This window comes from Schistocerca serialis, chromosome 5 (genome assembly GCF_023864345.2).
Source record: "Schistocerca serialis cubense isolate TAMUIC-IGC-003099 chromosome 5, iqSchSeri2.2, whole genome shotgun sequence".
NCBI classification, from domain to species: Eukaryota; Metazoa; Arthropoda; class Insecta; order Orthoptera; family Acrididae; genus Schistocerca; species Schistocerca serialis.
In genome coordinates, this window is record NC_064642.1 from 771,671,739 (window position 1) to 771,695,270 (window position 23,532).

A 23,532-nucleotide genomic window follows, 5' to 3' on the forward strand; every position below is an offset into this window, starting at 1 on the left:
AGGCATTTGGCTACCTTAAGGGAGTCGTTGTTACTGCAGCCAGCTGCTCCCCCTTCTTTGAATCTTTCCTCTCTTTAATTCGTACTGTGGTCAGTTCTGCAGAAGCGATATGCCACCACCTGTCCATGTTACCGTTGTCTGAGTTACTTCAATGACGATTTCCTCGAGATTTCAAATAAATATCGCCGAGTGACGAGGCATTTGGCTACCTTAAGAGAGTCATAGTTACTGCTGCCAGCTGCGCGACGTACTTTGCATCTTTCCACTCTTTAATTATTACTGTGGTCAGTCCTGCAGGAGCAATATGCCATTACATGTAACCCTTAACGTTGTCTGAGCTACCTTAACGAAGATATCCTCGAGTTCTCAAAAAAAATTTCACATGGTGACGAGGCATTTGGCTACCTTAAGAGAGTCATAGTACCCCTGCCTGCTGCTCCCACTTTTCTAAGCGTTTCTATCATTCCTGCTATGGCCTGTCCTACGGAACCGATGTGCCACTATATGTCCACGCTAACGTCGTCACTGTTACTCCCACTACGAGTCTCTCGAGTTAGCAAATGTACCTCGCCGGATGACGAGGCATTTGGGTACCTTAAGAGAGTCGTAGTAACTGCTGCCAGCTGCTCGACGTACTTTGCATCTTTCCACTCTTTAATTATTACTGTGGTCAGTCCTGCCGGAGCAATATGCCATTACATGTAAACGTTAACGTTGTCTGAGCTACCTTAACGAAGATATCCTCGAGTTTTCAAAAAACATTTCACATGGTGACGAGGCATTTGGCTACCTTAAGAGAGTCATAGTACCCCTGCCTGCTGCTCCCACTTTTCTAAGCGTTTCTATCATTCTTGCTATGGCCTGTCCTACGGAACCGATGTGCCCCTATATGTCCACGTTAACGTCGTCACTGTTACTCCCACTACGAGCCTCTCGAGTTAGCAAATGTACCTCGCCCGTTGACGAGGCATTTGGCTACCTTAAGGGAGTCATTGTTACTGCAGCCAGCTGCTCCCCCTTCTTTGAATCTTTCCTCTCTTTAATTCGTACTGTGTTCAGTTCTGCAGAAGCGATATGCCACCACCTGTCCATGTTACCGTTGTCTGTGTTACTTCAATGACGATTTCCTCGAGATTTCAAATAAATATCGCCGAGTGACGAGGCATTTGGCTACCTTAAGAGAGTCATAGTTACTGCTGCCAGCTGCGTGACGTACTTTGCATCTTTCCACTCTTTAATTATTACTGTGGTCAGTCCTGCCGGAGCAATATGCCATTACATGTAAACCTTAACGTTGTCTGAGCTACCTTAACGAAGATATCCTCGAGTTTTCAAAAAACATTTCACATGGTGACGAGGCATTTGGCTACCTTAAGAGAGTCATAGTACCCCTGCCTGCTGCTCCCACTTTTCTAAGCGTTTCTATCATTCTTGCTATGGCCTGTCCTACGGAACCGATGTGCCACTATATGTCCACGTTAACGTCGTCACTGTTACTACCACAACGAGTCTCTCGAGTTAGCAAATGAACCTCGCCGGATGACGATGCATTTGGGTACCTTAAGGGAGTCATAGTTACTGCAGCCAGCTGCTCCCCCTTCTTTGAATCTGTCCTCTCTTTAATTTGTACTGTGGTCAGTCCTGCAGAAGCGATACGCCACCACCTGTCCATGTTACCGTTGTCTGAGTTACTTCAACGACGATTTCCTCGAGTTTTCAAATTAATTTCGCCGAGTGACGAGGCATTTGGCTACCTTAAGAGAATCATAGTTACTGCTGCCAGCTGCGCGACGTACTTTGCATCTTTCCAGTCTTTAATTTTTACTGTGGTCATTCCTGCTGGAGCAATATGCCATTACATGTAACCCTTAACGTTGTCTGAGCTACCTTAACGAAGATATCCTCGAGTTCTCAAAAAAAATTTCACATGGTGACGAGGCATTTGGCTTCCTTAAGAGAGTCATAGTACCCCTGCCTGCTGCTCCCACTTTTCTAAGCGTTTCTATCATTCTTGCTATGGCCTGTCCTACGGAACCGATGTGCCACTATATGTCCACGTTAACGTCGTCACTGTTACTCCCACTACGAGTCTCTCGAGTTAGCAAATGTACCTCGCCGGATGACGAGGTATTTGGGTACCTTAAGGGAGTCATACTTACTGCAGCCAGCTGCTCCCCCTTCTCTGAATCTGTCCTCTCTTTAATTTGTACTGTGGTCAGTCCTGCAGAAGCGATATGCCACCACCTGTCTATGTTACCGTTGTCTGAGTTACTTCAATGACGATTACCTCGAGTTTTAAAATAAATATCGCCGAGTGAATATGCATTTGGCTACCATAAGAGAGTAATAGTTACTGCTGCCAGCTGCTCGACGTACTTTGCATCTTTCCACTCTTTAATTATTACTGTGGTCAGTCCCGCCGGAGCAATATGCCATTACATGTAAACCTTAACGTTGTCTGAGCTACCTTAACGAAGATATCCTCGAGTTTTCAAAAAACATTTCACATGGAGACGAGGCATTTGGCTACCTTAAGAGAGTCATAGTACCCCTGCCTGCTGCTCCCACTTTTCTAAGCGTTTCTATCATTCTTGCTATGGCCTGTCCTACGGAACCGATGTGCCACTATATGTCCACGTTAACGTCGTCACTGTTACTCCCACTACGAGTCTCTCGAGTTAGCAAATGTACCTCGCCGGATGACGAGGCATTTGGCTACCTTAAGGGAGTCGTTGTTACTGCAGCCAGCTGCTCCCCCTTCTTTGAATCTTTCCTCTCTTTAATTCGTACTGTGGTCAGTCCTGCAGAAGCGATATGCCACCACCTGTCCATGTTACCGTTGTCTGAGTTACTTCAATGACGATTTCCTCGAGATTTCAAATTAATTTCGCCGAGTGACGAGGCATTTGGCTACCTTAAGAGAGTCATAGTTACTGCTGCCAGCTGCGCGACGTACTTTGCATCTTTCCAGTCTTTAATTTTTACTGTGGTCATTCCTGCTGGAGCAATATGCCATTACATGTAACCCTTAACGTTGTCTGAGCTACCTTAACGAAGATATCCTCGAGTTCTCAAAAAAAATTTCACATGGTGACGAGGCATTTGGCTACCTTAAGAGAGTCATAGTACCCCTGCCTGCTGCTCCCACTTTTCTAAGCGTTTCTACCATTCTTGCTATGGCCTGTCCTACGGAACCGATGTGCCACTATATGTCCACGTTAACGTCGTCACTGTTACTCCCACTACGAGTCTCTCGAGTTAGCAAATGTACCTCGCCGGATGACGAGGTATTTGGGTACCTTAAGGGAGTCATACTTACTGCAGCCAGCTGCTCCCCCTTCTCTGAATCTGTCCTCTCTTTAATTTGTACTGTGGTCAGTCCTGCAGAAGCGATATGCCACCACCTGTCTATGTTACCGTTGTCTGAGTTACTTCAATGACGATTACCTCGAGTTTTAAAGTAAATATCGCCGAGTGAATATGCATTTGGCTACCATAAGAGAGTAATAGTTACTGCTGCCAGCTGCTCGACGTACTTTGCATCTTTCCACTCTTTAATTATTACTGTGGTCAGTCCCGCCGGAGCAATATGCCATTACATGTAAACCTTAACGTTGTCTGAGCTACCTTAACGAAGATATCCTCGAGTTTTCAAAAAACATTTCACATGGTGACGAGGCATTTGGCTACCTTAAGAGAGTCATAGTACCCCTGCCTGCTGCTCCCACTTTTCTAAGCGTTTCTATCATTCTTGCTATGGCCTGTCCTACGGAACCGATGTGCCACTATATGTCCACGTTAACGTCGTCACTGTTACTCCCACTACGAGTCTCTCGAGTTAGCAAATGTACCTCGCCGGATGACGAGGCATTTGGCTACCTTAAGGGAGTCGTTGTTACTGCAGCCAGCTGCTCCCCCTTCTTTGAATCTTTCCTCTCTTTAATTCGTACTGTGGTCAGTCCTGCAGAAGCGATATGCCACCACCTGTCCATGTTACCGTTGTCTGAGTTACTTCAATGACGATTTCCTCGAGATTTCAAATAAATATCGCCGAGTGACGAGGCATTTGGCTACCTTAAGAGAGTCATAGTTACTGCTGCCAGCTGCGCGACGTACTTTGCATCTTTCCACTCTTCAATTATTACTGTGGTCAGTCCTGCAGGAGCAATATGCCATTACATGTAACCCTTAACGTTGTCTGAGCTACCTTAACGATGATATCCTCGAGTTCTCAAAAAAAATTTCACATGGTGACGAGGCATTTGGCTACCTTAAGAGAGTCATAGTACCCCTGCCTGCTGCTCCCACTTTTCTAAGCGTTTCTATCATTCTTGCTATGGCCTGTCCTACGAAACCAATGTGCCACTATATGTCCACGTTAACGTCGTCACTGTTACTCCCACTACGAGTCTCTCGAGTTAGCAAATGTACCTCGCCGGATGACGAGGCATTTGGGTACCTTAAGGGAGTCATTGTTACTGCAGCCAGCTGCTCCCCCTTCTTTGAATCTTTCCTCTCTTTAATTCGTACTGTGGTCAGTCCTGCAGAAGCGATATGCTACCACCTGTCCATGTTACCGTTGTCTGAGTTACTTCAACGATGATTTCCTCGAGATTTCAAATAAATATCGCCGAGTGACGAGGCATTTGGCTACCTTAAGAGAGTCATAGTTACTGCTGCCAGCTGCGCGACGTACTTTGCATCTTTCCACTCTTTAATTATTACTGTGGTCAGTCCTGCAGGAGCAATATGCCATTACATGTAACCCTTAACGTTGTCTGAGCTACCTTAACGAAGATATCCTCGAGTTCTCAAAAAAAAATTTCACATGGTGACGACGCATTTGGCTACCTTAAGAGAGTCATAGTACCCCTTGCCTGCTGCTCCCACTTTTCTAAGCGTTTCTATCAATCTTGCTATGGCCTGTCCTACGGAACCGATGTGCCACTATATGTCCACGATAACGTCGTCACTGTTACTCCCACTACGAGTCTCTCGAGTTAGCAAATGTACCTCGCCGGATGACGAGGCATTTGGGTACCTTAAGGGAGTCATACTTACTGCAGCCAGCTGCTCCCCCTTCTCTGAATCTGTCCTCTCTTTAATTTGTACTGTGGTCAGTCCTGCAGAAGCTATATGCCACCACCTGTCTATCTTACCGTTGTCTGAGTTACTTCAATGACGATTTCCTCGAGTTTTAAAATAAATATCGCCGAGTGAATATGCATTTGGCTACCATAAGAGTGTAATAGTTACTGCTGCCAGCTGCTCGACGTACTTTGCATCTTTCCACTCTTTAATTATTACTGTGGTCAGTCCCGCCGGAGCAATATGCCATTACATGTAAACCTTAACGTTGTCTGAGCTAGCTTAACGAAGATATCCTCGAGTTTTCAAAAAACATTTCTCATGGTGACGAGGCATTTGGCTACCTTAAGAGAGTCATAGTACCCCTGCCTGCTGCTCCCACTTTTCTAAGCGTTTCTATCATTCTTGCTATGGCCTGTCCTACGGAACCGATGTGCCACTATATGTCCACGTTAACGTCGTCACTCTTACTCCCACTACGAGTCTCTCGAGTTAGCAAATGTACCTCGCCGGATGACGAGGCATTTGGCTACCTTAAGGGAGTCGTTGTTACTGCAGCCAGCTGCTCCCCCTTCTTTGAATCTTTCCTCTCTTTAATTCGTACTGTGGTCAGTCCTGCAGAAGCGATATGCCACCACCTGTCCATGTTACCGTTGTCTGAGTTACTTCAATGACGATTTCCTCGAGATTTCAAATAAATATCGCCGAGTGACGAGGCATTTGGCTACCTTAAGAGAGTCATAGTTACTGCTGCCAGCTGCGCGACGTACTTTGCATCTTTCCACTCTTCAATTATTACTGTGGTCAGTCCTGCAGGAGCAATATGCCATTACATGTAACCCTTAACGTTGTCTGAGCTACCTTAACGATGATATCCTCGAGTTCTCAAAAAAAATTTCACATGGTGACGAGGCATTTGGCTACCTTAAGAGAGTCATAGTACCCCTGCCTGCTGCTCCCACTTTTCTAAGCGTTTCTATCATTCTTGCTATGGCCTGTCCTACGAAACCAATGTGCCACTATATGTCCACGTTAACGTCGTCACTGTTACTCCCACTACGAGTCTCTCGAGTTAGCAAATGTACCTCGCCGGATGACGAGGCATTTGGGTACCTTAAGGGAGTCATTGTTACTGCAGCCAGCTGCTCCCCCTTCTTTGAATCTTTCCTCTCTTTAATTCGTACTGTGGTCAGTCCTGCAGAAGCGATATGCTACCACCTGTCCATGTTACCGTTGTCTGAGTTACTTCAACGATGATTTCCTCGAGATTTCAAATAAATATCGCCGAGTGACGAGGCATTTGGCTACCTTAAGAGAGTCATAGTTACTGCTGCCAGCTGCGCGACGTACTTTGCATCTTTCCACTCTTTAATTATTACTGTGGTCAGTCCTGCAGGAGCAATATGCCATTACATGTAACCCTTAACGTTGTCTGAGCTACCTTAACGAAGATATCCTCGAGTTCTCAAAAAAAAATTTCACATGGTGACGACGCATTTGGCTACCTTAAGAGAGTCATAGTACCCCTTGCCTGCTGCTCCCACTTTTCTAAGCGTTTCTATCAATCTTGCTATGGCCTGTCCTACGGAACCGATGTGCCACTATATGTCCACGATAACGTCGTCACTGTTACTCCCACTACGAGTCTCTCGAGTTAGCAAATGTACCTCGCCGGATGACGAGGCATTTGGGTACCTTAAGGGAGTCATACTTACTGCAGCCAGCTGCTCCCCCTTCTCTGAATCTGTCCTCTCTTTAATTTGTACTGTGGTCAGTCCTGCAGAAGCTATATGCCACCACCTGTCTATCTTACCGTTGTCTGAGTTACTTCAATGACGATTTCCTCGAGTTTTAAAATAAATATCGCCGAGTGAATATGCATTTGGCTACCATAAGAGTGTAATAGTTACTGCTGCCAGCTGCTCGACGTACTTTGCATCTTTCCACTCTTTAATTATTACTGTGGTCAGTCCCGCCGGAGCAATATGCCATTACATGTAAACCTTAACGTTGTCTGAGCTAGCTTAACGAAGATATCCTCGAGTTTTCAAAAAACATTTCTCATGGTGACGAGGCATTTGGCTACCTTAAGAGAGTCATAGTACCCCTGCCTGCTGCTCCCACTTTTCTAAGCGTTTCTATCATTCTTGCTATGGCCTGTCCTACGGAACCGATGTGCCACTATATGTCCACGTTAACGTCGTCACTCTTACTCCCACTACGAGTCTCTCGAGTTAGCAAATGTACCTCGCCGGATGACGAGGCATTTGGCTACCTTAAGGGAGTCGTTGTTACTGCAGCCAGCTGCTCCCCCTTCTTTGAATCTTTCCTCTCTTTAATTCGTACTGTGGTCAGTTCTGCAGAAGCGATATGCCACCACCTGTCCATGTTACCGTTGTCTGAGTTACTTCAATGACGATTTCCTCGAGATTTCAAATAAATATCGCCGAGTGACGAGGCATTTGGCTACCTTAAGAGAGTCATAGTTACTGCTGCCAGCTGCGCGACGTACTTTGCATCTTTCCAGTCTTTAATTTTTACTGTGGTCATTCCTGCTGGAGCAATATGCCATTACATGTAACCCTTAACGTTGTCTGAGCTACCTTAACGAAGATATCCTCGAGTTCTCAAAAAAAATTTCACATGGTGACGAGGCATTTGGCTACCTTAAGAGAGTCATAGTACCCCTGCCTGCTGCTCCCACTTTTCTAAGCGTTTCTACCATTCTTGCTATGGCCTGTCCTACGGAACCGATGTGCCACTATATGTCCACGTTAACGTCGTCACTGTTACTCCCACTACGAGTCTCTCGAGTTAGCAAATGTACCTCGCCGGATGACGAGGTATTTGGGTACCTTAAGGGAGTCATACTTACTGCAGCCAGCTGCTCCCCCTTCTCTGAATCTGTCCTCTCTTTAATTTGTACTGTGGTCAGTCCTGCAGAAGCGATATGCCACCACCTGTCTATGTTACCGTTGTCTGAGTTACTTCAATGACGATTACTTCGAGTTTTAAAATAAATATCGCCGAGTGAATATGCATTTGGCTACCATAAGAGAGTAATAGTTACTGCTGCCAGCTGCTCGACGTACTTTGCATCTTTCCACTCTTTAATTATTACTGTGGTCAGTCCCGCCGGAGCAATATGCCATTACATGTAAACCTTAACGTTGTCTGAGCTACCTTAACGAAGATATCCTCGAGTTTTCAAAAAACATTTCACATGGTGACGAGGCATTTGGCTACCTTAAGAGAGTCATAGTACCCCTGCCTGCTGCTCCCACTTTTCTAAGCGTTTCTATCATTCTTGCTATGGCCTCTCCTACGGAACCGATGTGCCACTATATGTCCACGTTAACGTCGTCACTGTTACTCCCACTACGAGTCTCTCGAGTTAGCAAATGTACCTCGCCGGATGACGAGGCATTTGGCTACCTTAAGGGAGTCGTTGTTACTGCAGCCAGCTGCTCCCCCTTCTTTGAATCTTTCCTCTCTTTAATTCGTACTGTGGTCAGTCCTGCAGAAGCGATATGCCACCACCTGTCCATGTTACCGTTGTCTGAGTTACTTCAATGACGATTTCCTCGAGATTTCAAATAAATATCGCCGAGTGACGAGGCATTTGGCTACCTTAAGAGAGTCATAGTTACTGCTGCCAGCTGCGCGACGTACTTTGCATCTTTCCACTCTTCAATTATTACTGTGGTCAGTCCTGCAGGAGCAATATGCCATTACATGTAACCCTTAACGTTGTCTGAGCTACCTTAACGAAGATATGCTCGAGTTCTCAAAAAAAATTTCACATGGTGACGAGGCATTTGGCTACCTTAAGAGAGTCATAGTACCCCTGCCTGCTGCTCCCACTTTTCTAAGCGTTTCTATCATTCTTGCTATGGCCTGTCCTACGAAACCGATGTGCCACTATATGTCCACGTTAACGTCGTCACTGTTACTCCCACTACGAGTCTCTCGAGTTAGCAAATGTACCTCGCCGGATGACGAGGCATTTGGGTACCTTAAGGGAGTCATTGTTACTGCAGCCAGCTGCTCCCCCTTCTTTGAATCTTTCCTCTCTTTAATTCGTACTGTGGTCAGTCCTGCAGAAGCGATATGCTACCACCTGTCCATGTTACCGTTGTCTGAGTTACTTCAATGACGATTTCCTCGAGATTTCAAATAAATATCGCCGAGTGACGAGGCATTTGGCTACCTTAAGAGAGTCATAGTTACTGCTGCCAGCTGCGCGACGTACTTTGCATCTTTCCACTCTTTAATTATTACTGTGGTCAGTCCTGCAGGAGCAATATGCCATTACATGTAACCCTTAACGTTGTCTGAGCTACCTTAACGAAGATATCCTCGAGTTCTCAAAAAAAAATTTCACATGGTGACGAGGCATTTGGCTACCTTAAGAGAGTCATAGTACCCCTTGCCTGCTGCTCCCACTTTTCTAAGCGTTTCTATCAATCTTGCTATGGCCTGTCCTACGGAACCGATGTGCCACTATATGTCCACGATAACGTCGTCACTGTTACTCCCACTACGAGTCTCTCGAGTTAGCAAATGTACCTCGCCGGATGACGAGGCATTTGGGTACCTTAAGGGAGTCATACTTACTGCAGCCAGCTGCTCCCCCTTCTCTGAATCTGTCCTCTCTTTAATTTGTACTGTGGTCAGTCCTGCAGAAGCTATATGCCACCACCTGTCTATGTTACCGTTGTCTGAGTTACTTCAATGACGATTTCCTCGAGTTTTAAAATAAATATCGCCGAGTGAATATGCATTTGGCTACCATAAGAGTGTAATAGTTACTGCTGCCAGCTGCTCGACGTACTTTGCATCTTTCCACTCTTTAATTATTACTGTGGTCAGTCCCGCCGGAGCAATATGCCATTACATGTAAACCTTAACGTTGTCTGAGCTAGCTTAACGAAGATATCCTCGAGTTTTCAAAAAACATTTCTCATGGTGACGAGGCATTTGGCTACCTTAAGAGAGTCATAGTACCCCTGCCTGCTGCTCCCACTTTTCTAAGCGTTTCTATCATTCTTGCTATGGCCTGTCCTACGGAACCGATGTGCCACTATATGTCCACGTTAACGTCGTCACTCTTACTCCCACTACGAGTCTCTCGAGTTAGCAAATGTACCTCGCCGGATGACGAGGCATTTGGCTACCTTAAGGGAGTCGTTGTTACTGCAGCCAGCTGCTCCCCCTTCTTTGAATCTTTCCTCTCTTTAATTCGTACTGTGGTCAGTTCTGCAGAAGCGATATGCCACCACCTGTCCATGTTACCGTTGTCTGAGTTACTTCAATGACGATTTCCTCGAGATTTCAAATAAATATCGCCGAGTGACGAGGCATTTGGCTACCTTAAGAGAGTCATAGTTACTGCTGCCAGCTGCGCGACGTACTTTGCATCTTTCCACTCTTTAATTATTACTGTGGTCAGTCCTGCAGGAGCAATATGCCATTACATGTAACCCTTAACGTTGTCTGAGCTACCTTAACGAAGATATCCTCGAGTTCTCAAAAAAAATTTCACATGGTGACGAGGCATTTGGCTACCTTAAGAGAGTCATAGTACCCCTGCCTGCTGCTCCCACTTTTCTAAGCGTTTCTATCATTCCTGCTATGGCCTGTCCTACGGAACCGATGTGCCACTATATGTCCACGTTAACGTCGTCACTGTTACTCCCACTACGAGTCTCTCGAGTTAGCAAATGTACCTCGCCGGATGACGAGGCATTTGGCTCCCTTAAGGGAGTCATTGTTACTGCAGCCAGCTGCTCCCCCTTCTTTGAATCTTTCCTCTCTTTAATTCGTACTGTGGTCAGTCCTGCAGAAGCGATATGCTACCACCTGTCCATGTTACCGTTGTCTGAGTTACTTCAATGACGATTTCCTCGAGATTTCAAATAAATATCGCCGAGTGACGAGGCATTTGGCTACCTTAAGAGAGTCATAGTTACTGCTGCCAGCTGCGCGACGTACTTTGCATCTTTCCACTCTTTAATTATTACTGTGGTCAGTCCTGCAGGAGCAATATGCCATTACATGTAACCCTTAACGTTGTCTGAGCTACCTTAACGAAGATATCCTCGAGTTCTCAAAAAAAAATTTCACATGGTGACGAGGCATTTGGCTACCTTAAGAGAGTCATAGTACCCCTTGCCTGCTGCTCCCACTTTTCTAAGCGTTTCTATCAATCTTGCTATGGCCTGTCCTACGGAACCGATGTGCCACTATATGTCCACGATAACGTCGTCACTGTTACTCCCACTACGAGTCTCTCGAGTTAGCAGATGTACCTCGCCGGATGACGAGGCATTTGGGTACCTTAAGGGAGTCATACTTACTGCAGCCAGCTGCTCCCCCTTCTCTGAATCTGTCCTCTCTTTAATTTGTACTGTGGTCAGTCCTGCAGATGCTATATGCCACCACCTGTCTATGTTACCGTTGTCTGAGTTACTTCAATGACGATTTCCTCGAGTTTTAAAATAAATATCGCCGAGTGAATATGCATTTGGCTACCATAAGAGTGTAATAGTTACTGCTGCCAGCTGCTCGACGTACTTTGCATCTTTCCACTCTTTAATTATTACTGTGGTCAGTCCCGCCGGAGCAATATGCCATTACATGTAAACCTTAACGTTGTCTGAGCTAGCTTAACGAAGATATCCTCGAGTTTTCAAAAAACATTTCTCATGGTGACGAGGCATTTGGCTACCTTAAGAGAGTCATAGTACCCCTGCCTGCTGCTCCCACTTTTCTAAGCGTTTCTATCATTCTTGCTATGGCCTGTCCTACGGAACCGATGTGCCACTATATGTCCACGTTAACGTCGTCACTCTTACTCCCACTACGAGTCTCTCGAGTTAGCAAATGTACCTCGCCGGATGACGAGGCATTTGGCTACCTTAAGGGAGTCGTTGTTACTGCAGCCAGCTGCTCCCCCTTCTTTGAATCTTTCCTCTCTTTAATTCGTACTGTGGTCAGTTCTGCAGAAGCGATATGCCACCACCTGTCCATGTTACCGTTGTCTGAGTTACTTCAATGACGATTTCCTCGAGATTTCAAATAAATATCGCCGAGTGACGAGGCATTTGGCTACCTTAAGAGAGTCATAGTTACTGCTGCCAGCTGCGCGACGTACTTTGCATCTTTCCACTCTTTAATTATTACTGTGGTCAGTCCTGCAGGAGCAATATGCCATTACATGTAACCCTTAACGTTGTCTGAGCTACCTTAACGAAGATATCCTCGAGTTCTCAAAAAAAATTTCACATGGTGACGAGGCATTTGGCTACCTTAAGAGAGTCATAGTACCCCTGCCTGCTGCTCCCACTTTTCTAAGCGTTTCTATCATTCCTGCTATGGCCTGTCCTACGGAACCGATGTGCCACTATATGTCCACGTTAACGTCGTCACTGTTACTCCCACTACGAGTCTCTCGAGTTAGCAAATGTACCTCGCCGGATGACGAGGCATTTGGGTACCTTAAGAGAGTCGTAGTAACTGCTGCCAGCTGCTCGACGTACTTTGCATCTTTCCACTCTTTAATTATTACTGTGGTCAGTCCTGCCGGAGCAATATGCCATTACATGTAAACGTTAACGTTGTCTGAGCTACCTTAACGAAGATATCCTCGAGTTTTCAAAAAACATTTCACATGGTGACGAGGCATTTGGCTACCTTAAGAGAGTCATAGTACCCCTGCCTGCTGCTCCCACTTTTCTAAGCGTTTCTATCATTCTTGCTATGGCCTGTCCTACGGAACCGATGTGCCCCTATATGTCCACGTTAACGTCGTCACTGTTACTCCCACTACGAGCCTCTCGAGTTAGCAAATGTACCTCGCCCGTTGACGAGGCATTTGGCTACCTTAAGGGAGTCATTGTTACTGCAGCCAGCTGCTCCCCCTTCTTTGAATCTTTCCTCTCTTTAATTCGTACTGTGGTCAGTTCTGCAGAAGCGATATGCCACCACCTGTCCATGTTACCGTTGTCTGAGTTACTTCAATGACGATTTCCTCGAGATTTCAAATAAATATCGCCGAGTGACGAGGCATTTGGCTACTTTAAGAGAGTCATAGTTACTGCTGCCAGCTGCGCGACGTACTTTGCATCTTTCCACTCTTTAATTATTACTGTGGTCAGTCCTGCCGGAGCAATATGCCATTACATGTAAACCTTAACGTTGTCTGAGCTACCTTAACGAAGATATCCTCGAGTTTTCAAAAAACATTTCACATGGTGACGAGGCATTTGGCTACCTTAAGAGAGTCATAGTACCCCTGCCTGCTGCTCCCACTTTTCTAAGCGTTTCTATCATTCCTGCTATGGCCTGTCCTACGGAACCGATGTGCCACTATATGTCCACGTTAACGTCGTCACTGTTACTCCCACTACGAGTCTCTCGAGTTAGCAAATGTACCTCGCCGGATGACGAGGCATTTGGGTACCTTAAGAGAGTCGTAGTAACTGCTGCCAGCTGCTCGACGTACTTTGCATCTTTCCACTCTTTAATTATTACTGTGGTCAGTCCTGCCGGAGCAATATGCCATTACATGTAAACGTTAACGTTGTCTGAGCTACCTTAACGAAGATATCCTCGAGTTTTCAAAAAACATTTCACATGGTGACGAGGCATTTGGCTACCTTAAGAGAGTCATAGTACCCCTGCCTGCTGCTCCCACTTTTCTAAGCGTTTCTATCATTCTTGCTATGGCCTGTCCTACGGAACCGATGTGCCCCTATATGTCCACGTTAACGTCGTCACTGTTACTCCCACTACGAGCCTCTCGAGTTAGCAAATGTACCTCGCCCGTTGACGAGGCATTTGGCTACCTTAAGGGAGTCATTGTTACTGCAGCCAGCTGCTCCCCCTTCTTTGAATCTTTCCTCTCTTTAATTCGTACTGTGGTCAGTTCTGCAGAAGCGATATGCCACCACCTGTCCATGTTACCGTTGTCTGAGTTACTTCAATGACGATTTCCTCGAGATTTCAAATAAATATCGCCGAGTGACGAGGCATTTGGCTACCTTAAGAGAGTCATAGTTACTGCTGCCAGCTGCGCGACGTACTTTGCATCTTTCCACTCTTTAATTATTACTGTGGTCAGTCCTGCCGGAGCAATATGCCATTACATGTAAACCTTAACGTTGTCTGAGCTACCTTAACGAAGATATCCTCGAGTTTTCAAAAAACATTTCACATGGTGACGAGGCATTTGGCTACCTTAAGAGAGTCATAGTACCCCTGCCTGCTGCTCCCACTTTTCTAAGCGTTTCTATCATTCTTGCTATGGCCTGTCCTACGGAACCGATGTGCCACTATATGTCCACGTTAACGTCGTCACTGTTACTCCCACTACGAGTCTCTCGAGTTAGCAAATGTACCTCGCCGGATGACGAGGCATTTGGCTCCCTTAAGGGAGTCATTGTTACTGCAGCCAGCTGCTCCCCCTTCTTTGAATCTTTCCTCTCTTTAATTCGTACTGTGGTCAGTCCTGCAGAAGCGATATGCTACCACCTGTCCATGTTACCGTTGTCTGAGTTACTTCAATGACGATTTCCTCGAGATTTCAAATAAATATCGCCGAGTGACGAGGCATTTGGCTACCTTAAGAGAGTCATAGTTACTGCTGCCAGCTGCGCGACGTACTTTGCATCTTTCCACTCTTTAATTATTACTGTGGTCAGTCCTGCAGGAGCAATATGCCATTACATGTAACCCTTAACGTTGTCTGAGCTACCTTAACGAAGATATCCTCGAGTTCTCAAAAAAAAATTTCACATGGTGACGATTCATTTGGCTACCTTAAGAGAGTCATAGTACCCCTTGCCTGCTGCTCCCACTTTTCTAAGCGTTTCTATCAGTCTTGCTATGGCCTGTCCTACGGAACCGATGTGCCACTATATGTCCACGATAACGTCGTCACTGTCACTCCCACTACGAGTCTCTCGAGTTAGCAGATGTACCTCGCCGGATGACGAGGCATTTGGGTACCTTAAGGGAGTCATACTTACTGCAGCCAGCTGCTCCCCCTTCTCTGAATCTGTCCTCTCTTTAATTTGTACTGTGGTCAGTCCTGCAGATGCTATATGCCACCACCTGTCTATGTTACCGTTGTCTGAGTTACTTCAATGACGATTTCCTCGAGTTTTAAAATAAATATCGCCGAGTGAATATGCATTTGGCTACCATAAGAGTGTAATAGTTACTGCTGCCAGCTGCTCGACGTACTTTGCATCTTTCCACTCTTTAATTATTACTGTGGTCAGTCCCGCCGGAGCAATATGCCATTACATGTAAACCTTAACGTTGTCTGAGCTAGCTTAACGAAGATATCCTCGAGTTTTCAAAAAACATTTCTCATGGTGACGAGGCATTTGGCTACCTTAAGAGAGTCATAGTACCCCTGCCTGCTGCTCCCACTTTTCTAAGCGTTTCTATCATTCTTGCTATGGCCTGTCCTACGGAACCGATGTGCCACTATATGTCCACGTTAACGTCGTCACTCTTACTCCCACTACGAGTCTCTGGAGTTAGCAAATGTACCTCGCCGGATGACGAGGCATTTGGCTACCTTAAGGGAGTCGTTGTTACTGCAGCCAGCTGCTCCCCCTTCTTTGAATCTTTCCTCTCTTTAATTCGTACTGTGGTCAGTTCTGCAGAAGCGATATGCCACCACCTGTCCATGTTACCGTTGTCTGAGTTACTTCAATGACGATTTCCTCGAGATTTCAAATAAATATCGCCGAGTGACGAGGCATTTGGCTACCTTAAGAGAGTCATAGTTACTGCTGCCAGCTGCGCGACGTACTTTGCATCTTTCCACTCTTTAATTATTACTGTGGTCAGTCCTGCAGGAGCAATATGCCATTACATGTAACCCTTAACGTTGTCTGAGCTACCTTAACGAAGATATCCTCGAGTTCTCAAAAAAAATTTCACATGGTGACGAGGCATTTGGCTACCTTAAGAGAGTCATAGTACCCCTGCCTGCTGCTCCCACTTTTCTAAGCGTTTCTATCATTCCTGCTATGGCCTGTCCTACGGAACCGATGTGCCACTATATGTCCACGTTAACGTCGTCACTGTTACTCCCACTACGAGTCTCTCGAGTTAGCAAATGTACCTCGCCGGATGACGAGGCATTTGGCTACCTTAAGAGAGTCGTAGTAACTGCTGCCAGCTGCTCGACGTACTTTGCATCTTTCCACTCTTTAATTATTACTGTGGTCAGTCCTGCCGGAGCAATATGCCATTACATGTAAACGTTAACGTTGTCTGAGCTACCTTAACGAAGATATCCTCGAGTTTTCAAAAAACATTTCACATGGTGACGAGGCATTTGGCTACCTTAAGAGAGTCATAGTACCCCTGCCTGCTGCTCCCACTTTTCTAAGCGTTTCTATCATTCTTGCTATGGCCTGTCCTACGGAACCGATGTGCCCCTATATGTCCACGTTAACGTCGTCACTGTTACTCCCACTACGAGCCTCTCGAGTTAGCAAATGTACCTCGCCCGTTGACGAGGCATTTGGCTACCTTAAGGGAGTCATTGTTACTGCAGCCAGCTGCTCCCCCTTCTTTGAATCTTTCCTCTCTTTAATTCGTACTGTGGTCAGTTCTGCAGAAGCGATATGCCACCACCTGTCCATGTTACCGTTGTCTGAGTTACTTCAATGACGATTTCCTCGAGATTTCAAATAAATATCGCCGAGTGACGAGGCATTTGGCTACTTTAAGAGAGTCATAGTTACTGCTGCCAGCTGCGCGACGTACTTTGCATCTTTCCACTCTTTAATTATTACTGTGGTCAGTCCTGCCGGAGCAATATGCCATTACATGTAAACCTTAACGTTGTCTGAGCTACCTTAACGAAGATATCCTCGAGTTTTCAAAAAACATTTCACATGGTGACGAGGCATTTGGCTACCTTAAGAGAGTCATAGTACCCCTGCCTGCTGCTCCCACTTTTCTAAGCGTTTCTATCATTCCTGCTATGGCCTGTCCTACGGAACCGATGTGCCACTATATGTCCACGTTAACGTCGTCACTGTTACTCCCACTACGAGTCTCTCGAGTTAGCAAATGTACCTCGCCGGATGACGAGGCATTTGGGTACCTTAAGAGAGTCGTAGTAACTGCTGCCAGCTGCTCGACGTACTTTGCATCTTTCCACTCTTTAATTATTACTGTGGTCAGTCCTGCCGGAGCAATATGCCATTACATGTAAACGTTAACGTTGTCTGAGCTACCTTAACGAAGATATCCTCGAGTTTTCAAAAAACATTTCACATGGTGACGAGGCATTTGGCTACCTTAAGAGAGTCATAGTACCCCTGCCTGCTGCTCCCACTTTTCTAAGCGTTTCTATCATTCTTGCTATGGCCTGTCCTACGGAACCGATGTGCCCCTATATGTCCACGTTAACGTCGTCACTGTTACTCCCACTACGAGCCTCTCGAGTTAGCAAATGTACCTCGCCCGTTGACGAGGCATTTGGCTACCTTAAGGGAGTCATTGTTACTGCAGCCAGCTGCTCCCCCTTCTTTGAATCTTTCCTCTCTTTAATTCGTACTGTGGTCAGTTCTGCAGAAGCGATATGCCACCACCTGTCCATGTTACCGTTGTCTGAGTTACTTCAATGACGATTTCCTCGAGATTTCAAATAAATATCGCCGAGTGACGAGGCATTTGGCTACCTTAAGAGAGTCATAGTTACTGCTGCCAGCTGCGCGACGTACTTTGCATCTTTCCACTCTTTAATTATTACTGTGGTCAGTCCTGCCGGAGCAATATGCCATTACATGTAAACCTTAACGTTGTCTGAGCTACCTTAACGAAGATATCCTCGAGTTTTCAAAAAACATTTCACATGGTGACGAGGCATTTGGCTACCTTAAGAGAGTCATAGTACCCCTGCCTGCTGCTCCCACTTTTCTAAGCGTTTCTATCATTCTTGCTATGGCCTGTCCTACGGAACCGATGTGCCACTATATGTCCACGTTAACGTCGTCACTGTTACTACCACAACGAGTCTCTCGAGTTAGCAAATGAACCTCGCCGGATGACGAGGCATTTGGGTACCTTAAGGGAGTCATAGTTACTGCAGCCAGCTGCTCCCCCTTCTTTGAATCTGTCCTCTCTTTAATTTGTACTGTGGTCAGTCCTGCAGAAGCGATACGCCACCACCTGTCCATGTTACCGTTGTCTGAGTTACTTCTACGACGATTTCCTCGAGTTTTCAAATTAATTTCGCCGAGTGACGAGGCATTTGGCTACCTTAAGAGAGTCATAGTTACTGCTGCCAGCTGCGCGACGTACTTTGCATCTTTCCAGTCTTTAATTTTTACTGTGGTCATTCCTGCTGGAGCAATATGCCATTACATGTAACCCTTAACGTTGTCTGAGCTACCTTAACGAAGATATCCTCGAGTTCTCAAAAAAAATTTCACATGGTGACGAGGCATTTGGCTACCTTAAGAGAGTCATAGTACCCCTGCCTGCTGCTCCCACTTTTCTAAGCGTTTCTATCATTCTTGCTATGGCCTGTCCTACGGAACCGATGTGCCACTATATGTCCACGTTAACGTCGTCACTCTTACTCCCACTACGAGTCTCTCGAGTTAGCAAATGTACCTCGCCGGATGACGAGGCATTTGGCTACCTTAAGGGAGTCGTTGTTACTGCAGCCAGCTGCTCCCCCTTCTTTGAATCTTTCCTCTCTTTAATTCGTACTGTGGTCAGTTCTGCAGAAGCGATATGCCACCACCTGTCCATGTTACCGTTGTCTGAGTTACTTCAATGACGATTTCCTCGAGATTTCAAATAAATATCGCCGAGTGACGAGGCATTTGGCTACCTTAAGAGAGTCATAGTTACTGCTGCCAGCTGCGCGACGTACTTTGCATCTTTCCACTCTTTAATTATTACTGTGGTCAGTCCTGCAGGAGCAATATGCCATTACATGTAACCCTTAACGTTGTCTGAGCTACCTTAACGAAGATATCCTCGAGTTCTCAAAAAAAATTTCACATGGTGACGAGGCATTTGGCTACCTTAAGAGAGTCATAGTACCCCTGCCTGCTGCTCCCACTTTTCTAAGCGTTTCTATCATTCCTGCTATGGCCTGTCCTACGGAACCGATGTGCCACTATATGTCCACGTTAACGTCGTCACTGTTACTCCCACTACGAGTCTCTCGAGTTAGCAAATGTACCTCGCCGGATGACGAGGCATTTGGGTACCTTAAGAGAGTCGTAGTAACTGCTGCCAGCTGCTCGACGTGCTTTGCATCTTCCACTCTTTAATTATTACTGCGGTCAGTCCTGCCGGAGCAATATGCCATTACATGTAAACGTTAACGTTGTCTGAGCTACCTTAACGAAGATATCCTCGAGTTTTCAAAAAACATTTCACATGGTGACGAGGCATTTGGCTACCTTAAGAGAGTCATAGTACCCCTGCCTGCTGCTCCCACTTTTCTAAGCGTTTCTATCATTCTTGCTATGGCCTGTCCTACGGAACCGATGTGCCCCTATATGTCCACGTTAACGTCGTCACTGTTACTCCCACTACGAGCCTCTCGAGTTAGCAAATGTACCTCGCCCGTTGACGAGGCATTTGGCTACCTTAAGGGAGTCATTGTTACTGCAGCCAGCTGCTCCCCCTTCTTTGAATCTTTCCTCTCTTTAATTCGTACTGTGGTCAGTTCTGCAGAAGCGATATGCCACCACCTGTCCATGTTACCGTTGTCTGAGTTACTTCAATGACGATTTCCTCGAGATTTCAAATAAATATCGCCGAGTGACGAGGCATTTGGCTATTTAAGCCGTCTTTATTCACGTCTATGTGAACATACAAAAGATATAAGTACCCACAAAGTGGGTTTACAAATGACAAAATACAAAAACAAACATTAGACGGACAGGAAGAGACGTGAACAGAGAAGGGTTTGTGCCTGTTGACAGACGCCAGGCAGCAGCGTAGACAACATATAATTGGGCCATCACCCAACACCAGTCCGGGGCATCGTGCGCGTAATGGCAGTCATAGTGTCGAACTGCCGTGCCGCCATCACAGTCCCGATGAGTACTCTTGTTGACATCGCCGCAAAGTGGTGGTCCTTGAATCCAAGCCGCCGCAGATCCTGCGCAGATGTGGGTGACCACACCCCCCTCCATGAGATGGTAGCTGAAGAGGTGGTGATGGTCTTAGCTGCTGGGGTCTGACTCCTAATTGCCTGGTGGACGGCTTCCCTATTGTAAACCGCGACTTTCTGCTGGTGACACTCTTCGATGTCAAGATTGACACCAACCACCTGGGCATCAATGATATAGGCTGCATCGCCATGAACTGCCACGATGTCCGGCTTCCTCAGTCCCTCAGATGTCCTAAGGTGGGGCTCCAGGTGGACGTCGAAGCCCCTGCGACGAAGCCCCTGCGCGACATAAGACGCTAGGGCGTTGTGTCGCTTCACTCGTGCGTCGTGACTTCGGAAGCAGTGCTGGACAACGTGATTTGCAGTTTCCTTCGCGATGCAGCCAGCCCGGCAGTTAGTATCACCAGCACGACCTCGCTGCAACCGTGCCCGGGTTGGAAGGGCATTGATCCTCGTCCGGATGCAGGAGATAAAGTCGCGGCCTGTGATCGCTAGTCGAGGATCGTCGACCCAGCGATGCTGCCCTGGTGTTCGGGCAGACTTCTTAAGGGCAGCGCCGTCCACCGACAGATGCAACCGTTCAGCCCACATCCGGCCCATTTGGTTGGAAGTTCTTATGACCGTATTATTACCCCGTAGTTGCTGCTCAAGCCTCCCAATCTCACGCCCCAGAACGTCGTCTGCTGTCCCGTCAGATAGGACACCCAATGCCCGCATCCTAGCGAGCCGGTTCCGCCGCAGAAGAGGCCCTAGCCAGCGCGCTGATGGCACTCCCAGCCCCCCAGATGACACAGGGGCATGGAAGTAACCAACAGGGACGTCCGCTGGCAGGCACAACCAAGATCTAATTGCTGCGCGGATGGTGGTGTCCATTGCTGACAGGGCTCCTAGCCGGGTCCTCGAAAGGGCCAGGCCATGGTGTATCCCTGGCAAGACGACGGTTCTGAGGGCGTGCAAACGCTGTTGTGGCTTTAGTGGTGCCTTGGACAGGACGGTCAGCTGTCGCTCGACCTCCCGCCTCGGATGAAAGAGGCTGCGTCCGCTCGTGGAGAACTCCAGGCCAAGATACCGGAAAGTGCTCTCGATCCCCAGGGCTGGGAGGATGGTATACCCAGCCCTGAAGGTCGCGGTGTCATCGACCTTGATCTTCTTCTCACGGCCAGAAGCCGTCAGGGCGAGAGTGAAGCACTTTCCGGGATTGACTTGGAGACCAAGGTCCCCAAGGGCAGATGTTGCTGCATCAATAAGGTCCTGGAGCCCTCCTGGAGTCTCGGCGAACAGCAGGAGGTCGTCAGCAAAGGCAGCAGCGTTGAGACGTCGTCCCATCACATTGGCACCAATGTAATCTGGGAGGCGAGCAAGCATGAGGTCTAAGGACAGGTTGAAAAGGATAGGAGAGAGTGGATCACCCTGCCTAACACCCCTTGAAGGCCGCACTGGACCCAGCGACATCCCAGGACCAGAGATCATCGTCACCCCATCCTCATAGCATCCCAGGACGTATCCAATGAACTCGTCAGGCAGACCATGTGCCCTCAGGGCAGGCCTCAGAGCACCATGGTCTAGCGAGTCGAAAGCCTTGGACACGTCCAGGGATGCAACATAGAGGGAGCGACAGTTCGCCCTGGCCTGAGTCATCGCCAAGTCCAACAAGAACGTATTGTGCAGCATCCCATCCTGAGGAAGGAAAGCCCGCTGACGCCCGTCCAGCACACAGGTCCGCATCAGACGGCCCGCCAGGATCTTATGGAAGACCCTAGCGAGGACTGAGCAAACCGTGATCGGACGGAAGTCAGCGGGGGATGCTGGGGCGGCCTTCTTGGGCAACAGGGATGTACGGGCTAGGAGAAGACGGGATGGGAGGCGACGGGTCAAGAGGAAGAGGTTAAGGATTTTAAGGAGGACCTCACGGGGTATACGGCGAATCTGGGCCGGTGTAAGTCGGTCTGGGCCTGGAGCAGAGCGACGAGGGGGGAGCGCTGAAGCAACTTCCTCCATCGTAATAGGCGCCCACAGCTGTTCGAAGGGAACCTCGATGGAGGAAGGCAACAGCCGACCCTCCAGACGGTCCACCCGGCCAGATGGTCGCCGGGTGAAAAGGTCCTTCCAAAACTCCACCAACCCAGGAATAGGGGGTGGTGGGTGAAGGAGCGTTCCATCCAGAAGGCCGCTGATGCAGCGAGCAGCGCTCTTAGAGAAGGCCCGCTGACAGAGGGCGTACTCCCTCCTCCGCAGGGCCCGCTTCGTCGCTCGTGGCTCTGACATCCGGCGAGAGGCAACAGGATTAGGTGATGGTGATGGTTCCCTGCTGCCAATGACGTCAAGGGCAGCCGACAGCATGCCCATTATGACTGAGGCCGATGTTGTTGGCCCAAGCGCCAGGATGTCATCGACTGCTTTATACCTAGACCCAGACGACGGGAGGGCTGCCAGGGCCGACCAGACAGCTTGGTCGACAGTATCCACAGCTGCAGACGGAGAGGGGGTTGCTGCACAGGAACCGGCTGGCTCCACAGCTGCAACAGATGGAGGCGACCCCGCCCCAACAGCAGAGAGGGCAGCAACAAACTCGGCGACCTGGTTCCTATAGGCTGTTCCACGACGCTGCCCCTTAATGGACTCAAGTGAACGATTTGGGAACGCCTTTGCAAGCTCTTGATTTAGGAACCGGGTGCCCTTAAGCGTAAGTGCTGCTTCAGAGTGGGCCAGGCGTAGCAGCTCTTCACTAGACCACCTGGCCTTTACCCTCTCGGTGGTCACCTCTGCGTTGGCTGCGGCAGGATGGGCACGGCGACGATGTACTCCAAGACCCGTCTTCGTGGTGAAGGTCCGGTGGCACTCAGGACATGTGATGGCAGGCACAGCGGCTCGACCCGAACTGGCGGCGTCGGATGCTGACCCAACGGCTGGCGCGGCGTCTCCTGTGGGAGTACCGCTACCTGGTTTCTTCATTTTGTTGGGGCCAGCTGAAACAAGGGCAGGGGGGGCGGCAACCCCCAAGCCCCGAAAAGTTCACCCCGCTCTGTCTGTCGAGGAACTTCGGAAGAGTTATACGCGAGCATAATCTTCCTAAGAACCTCTCACGACCCCTGCCACGAGAAGGCCAGAGCTAGGATTTCCCACCGAGAGGCTAAGCGAACCATCCTCCACTCGACATCGATAGGATGCTGAGGAGTGGAGAGAGAGGATCCGTATATGACGCATCATGTGAGCCTTAAGAGAGTCATAGTTACTGCTGCCAGCTGCGCGACGTACTTTGCATCTTTCCA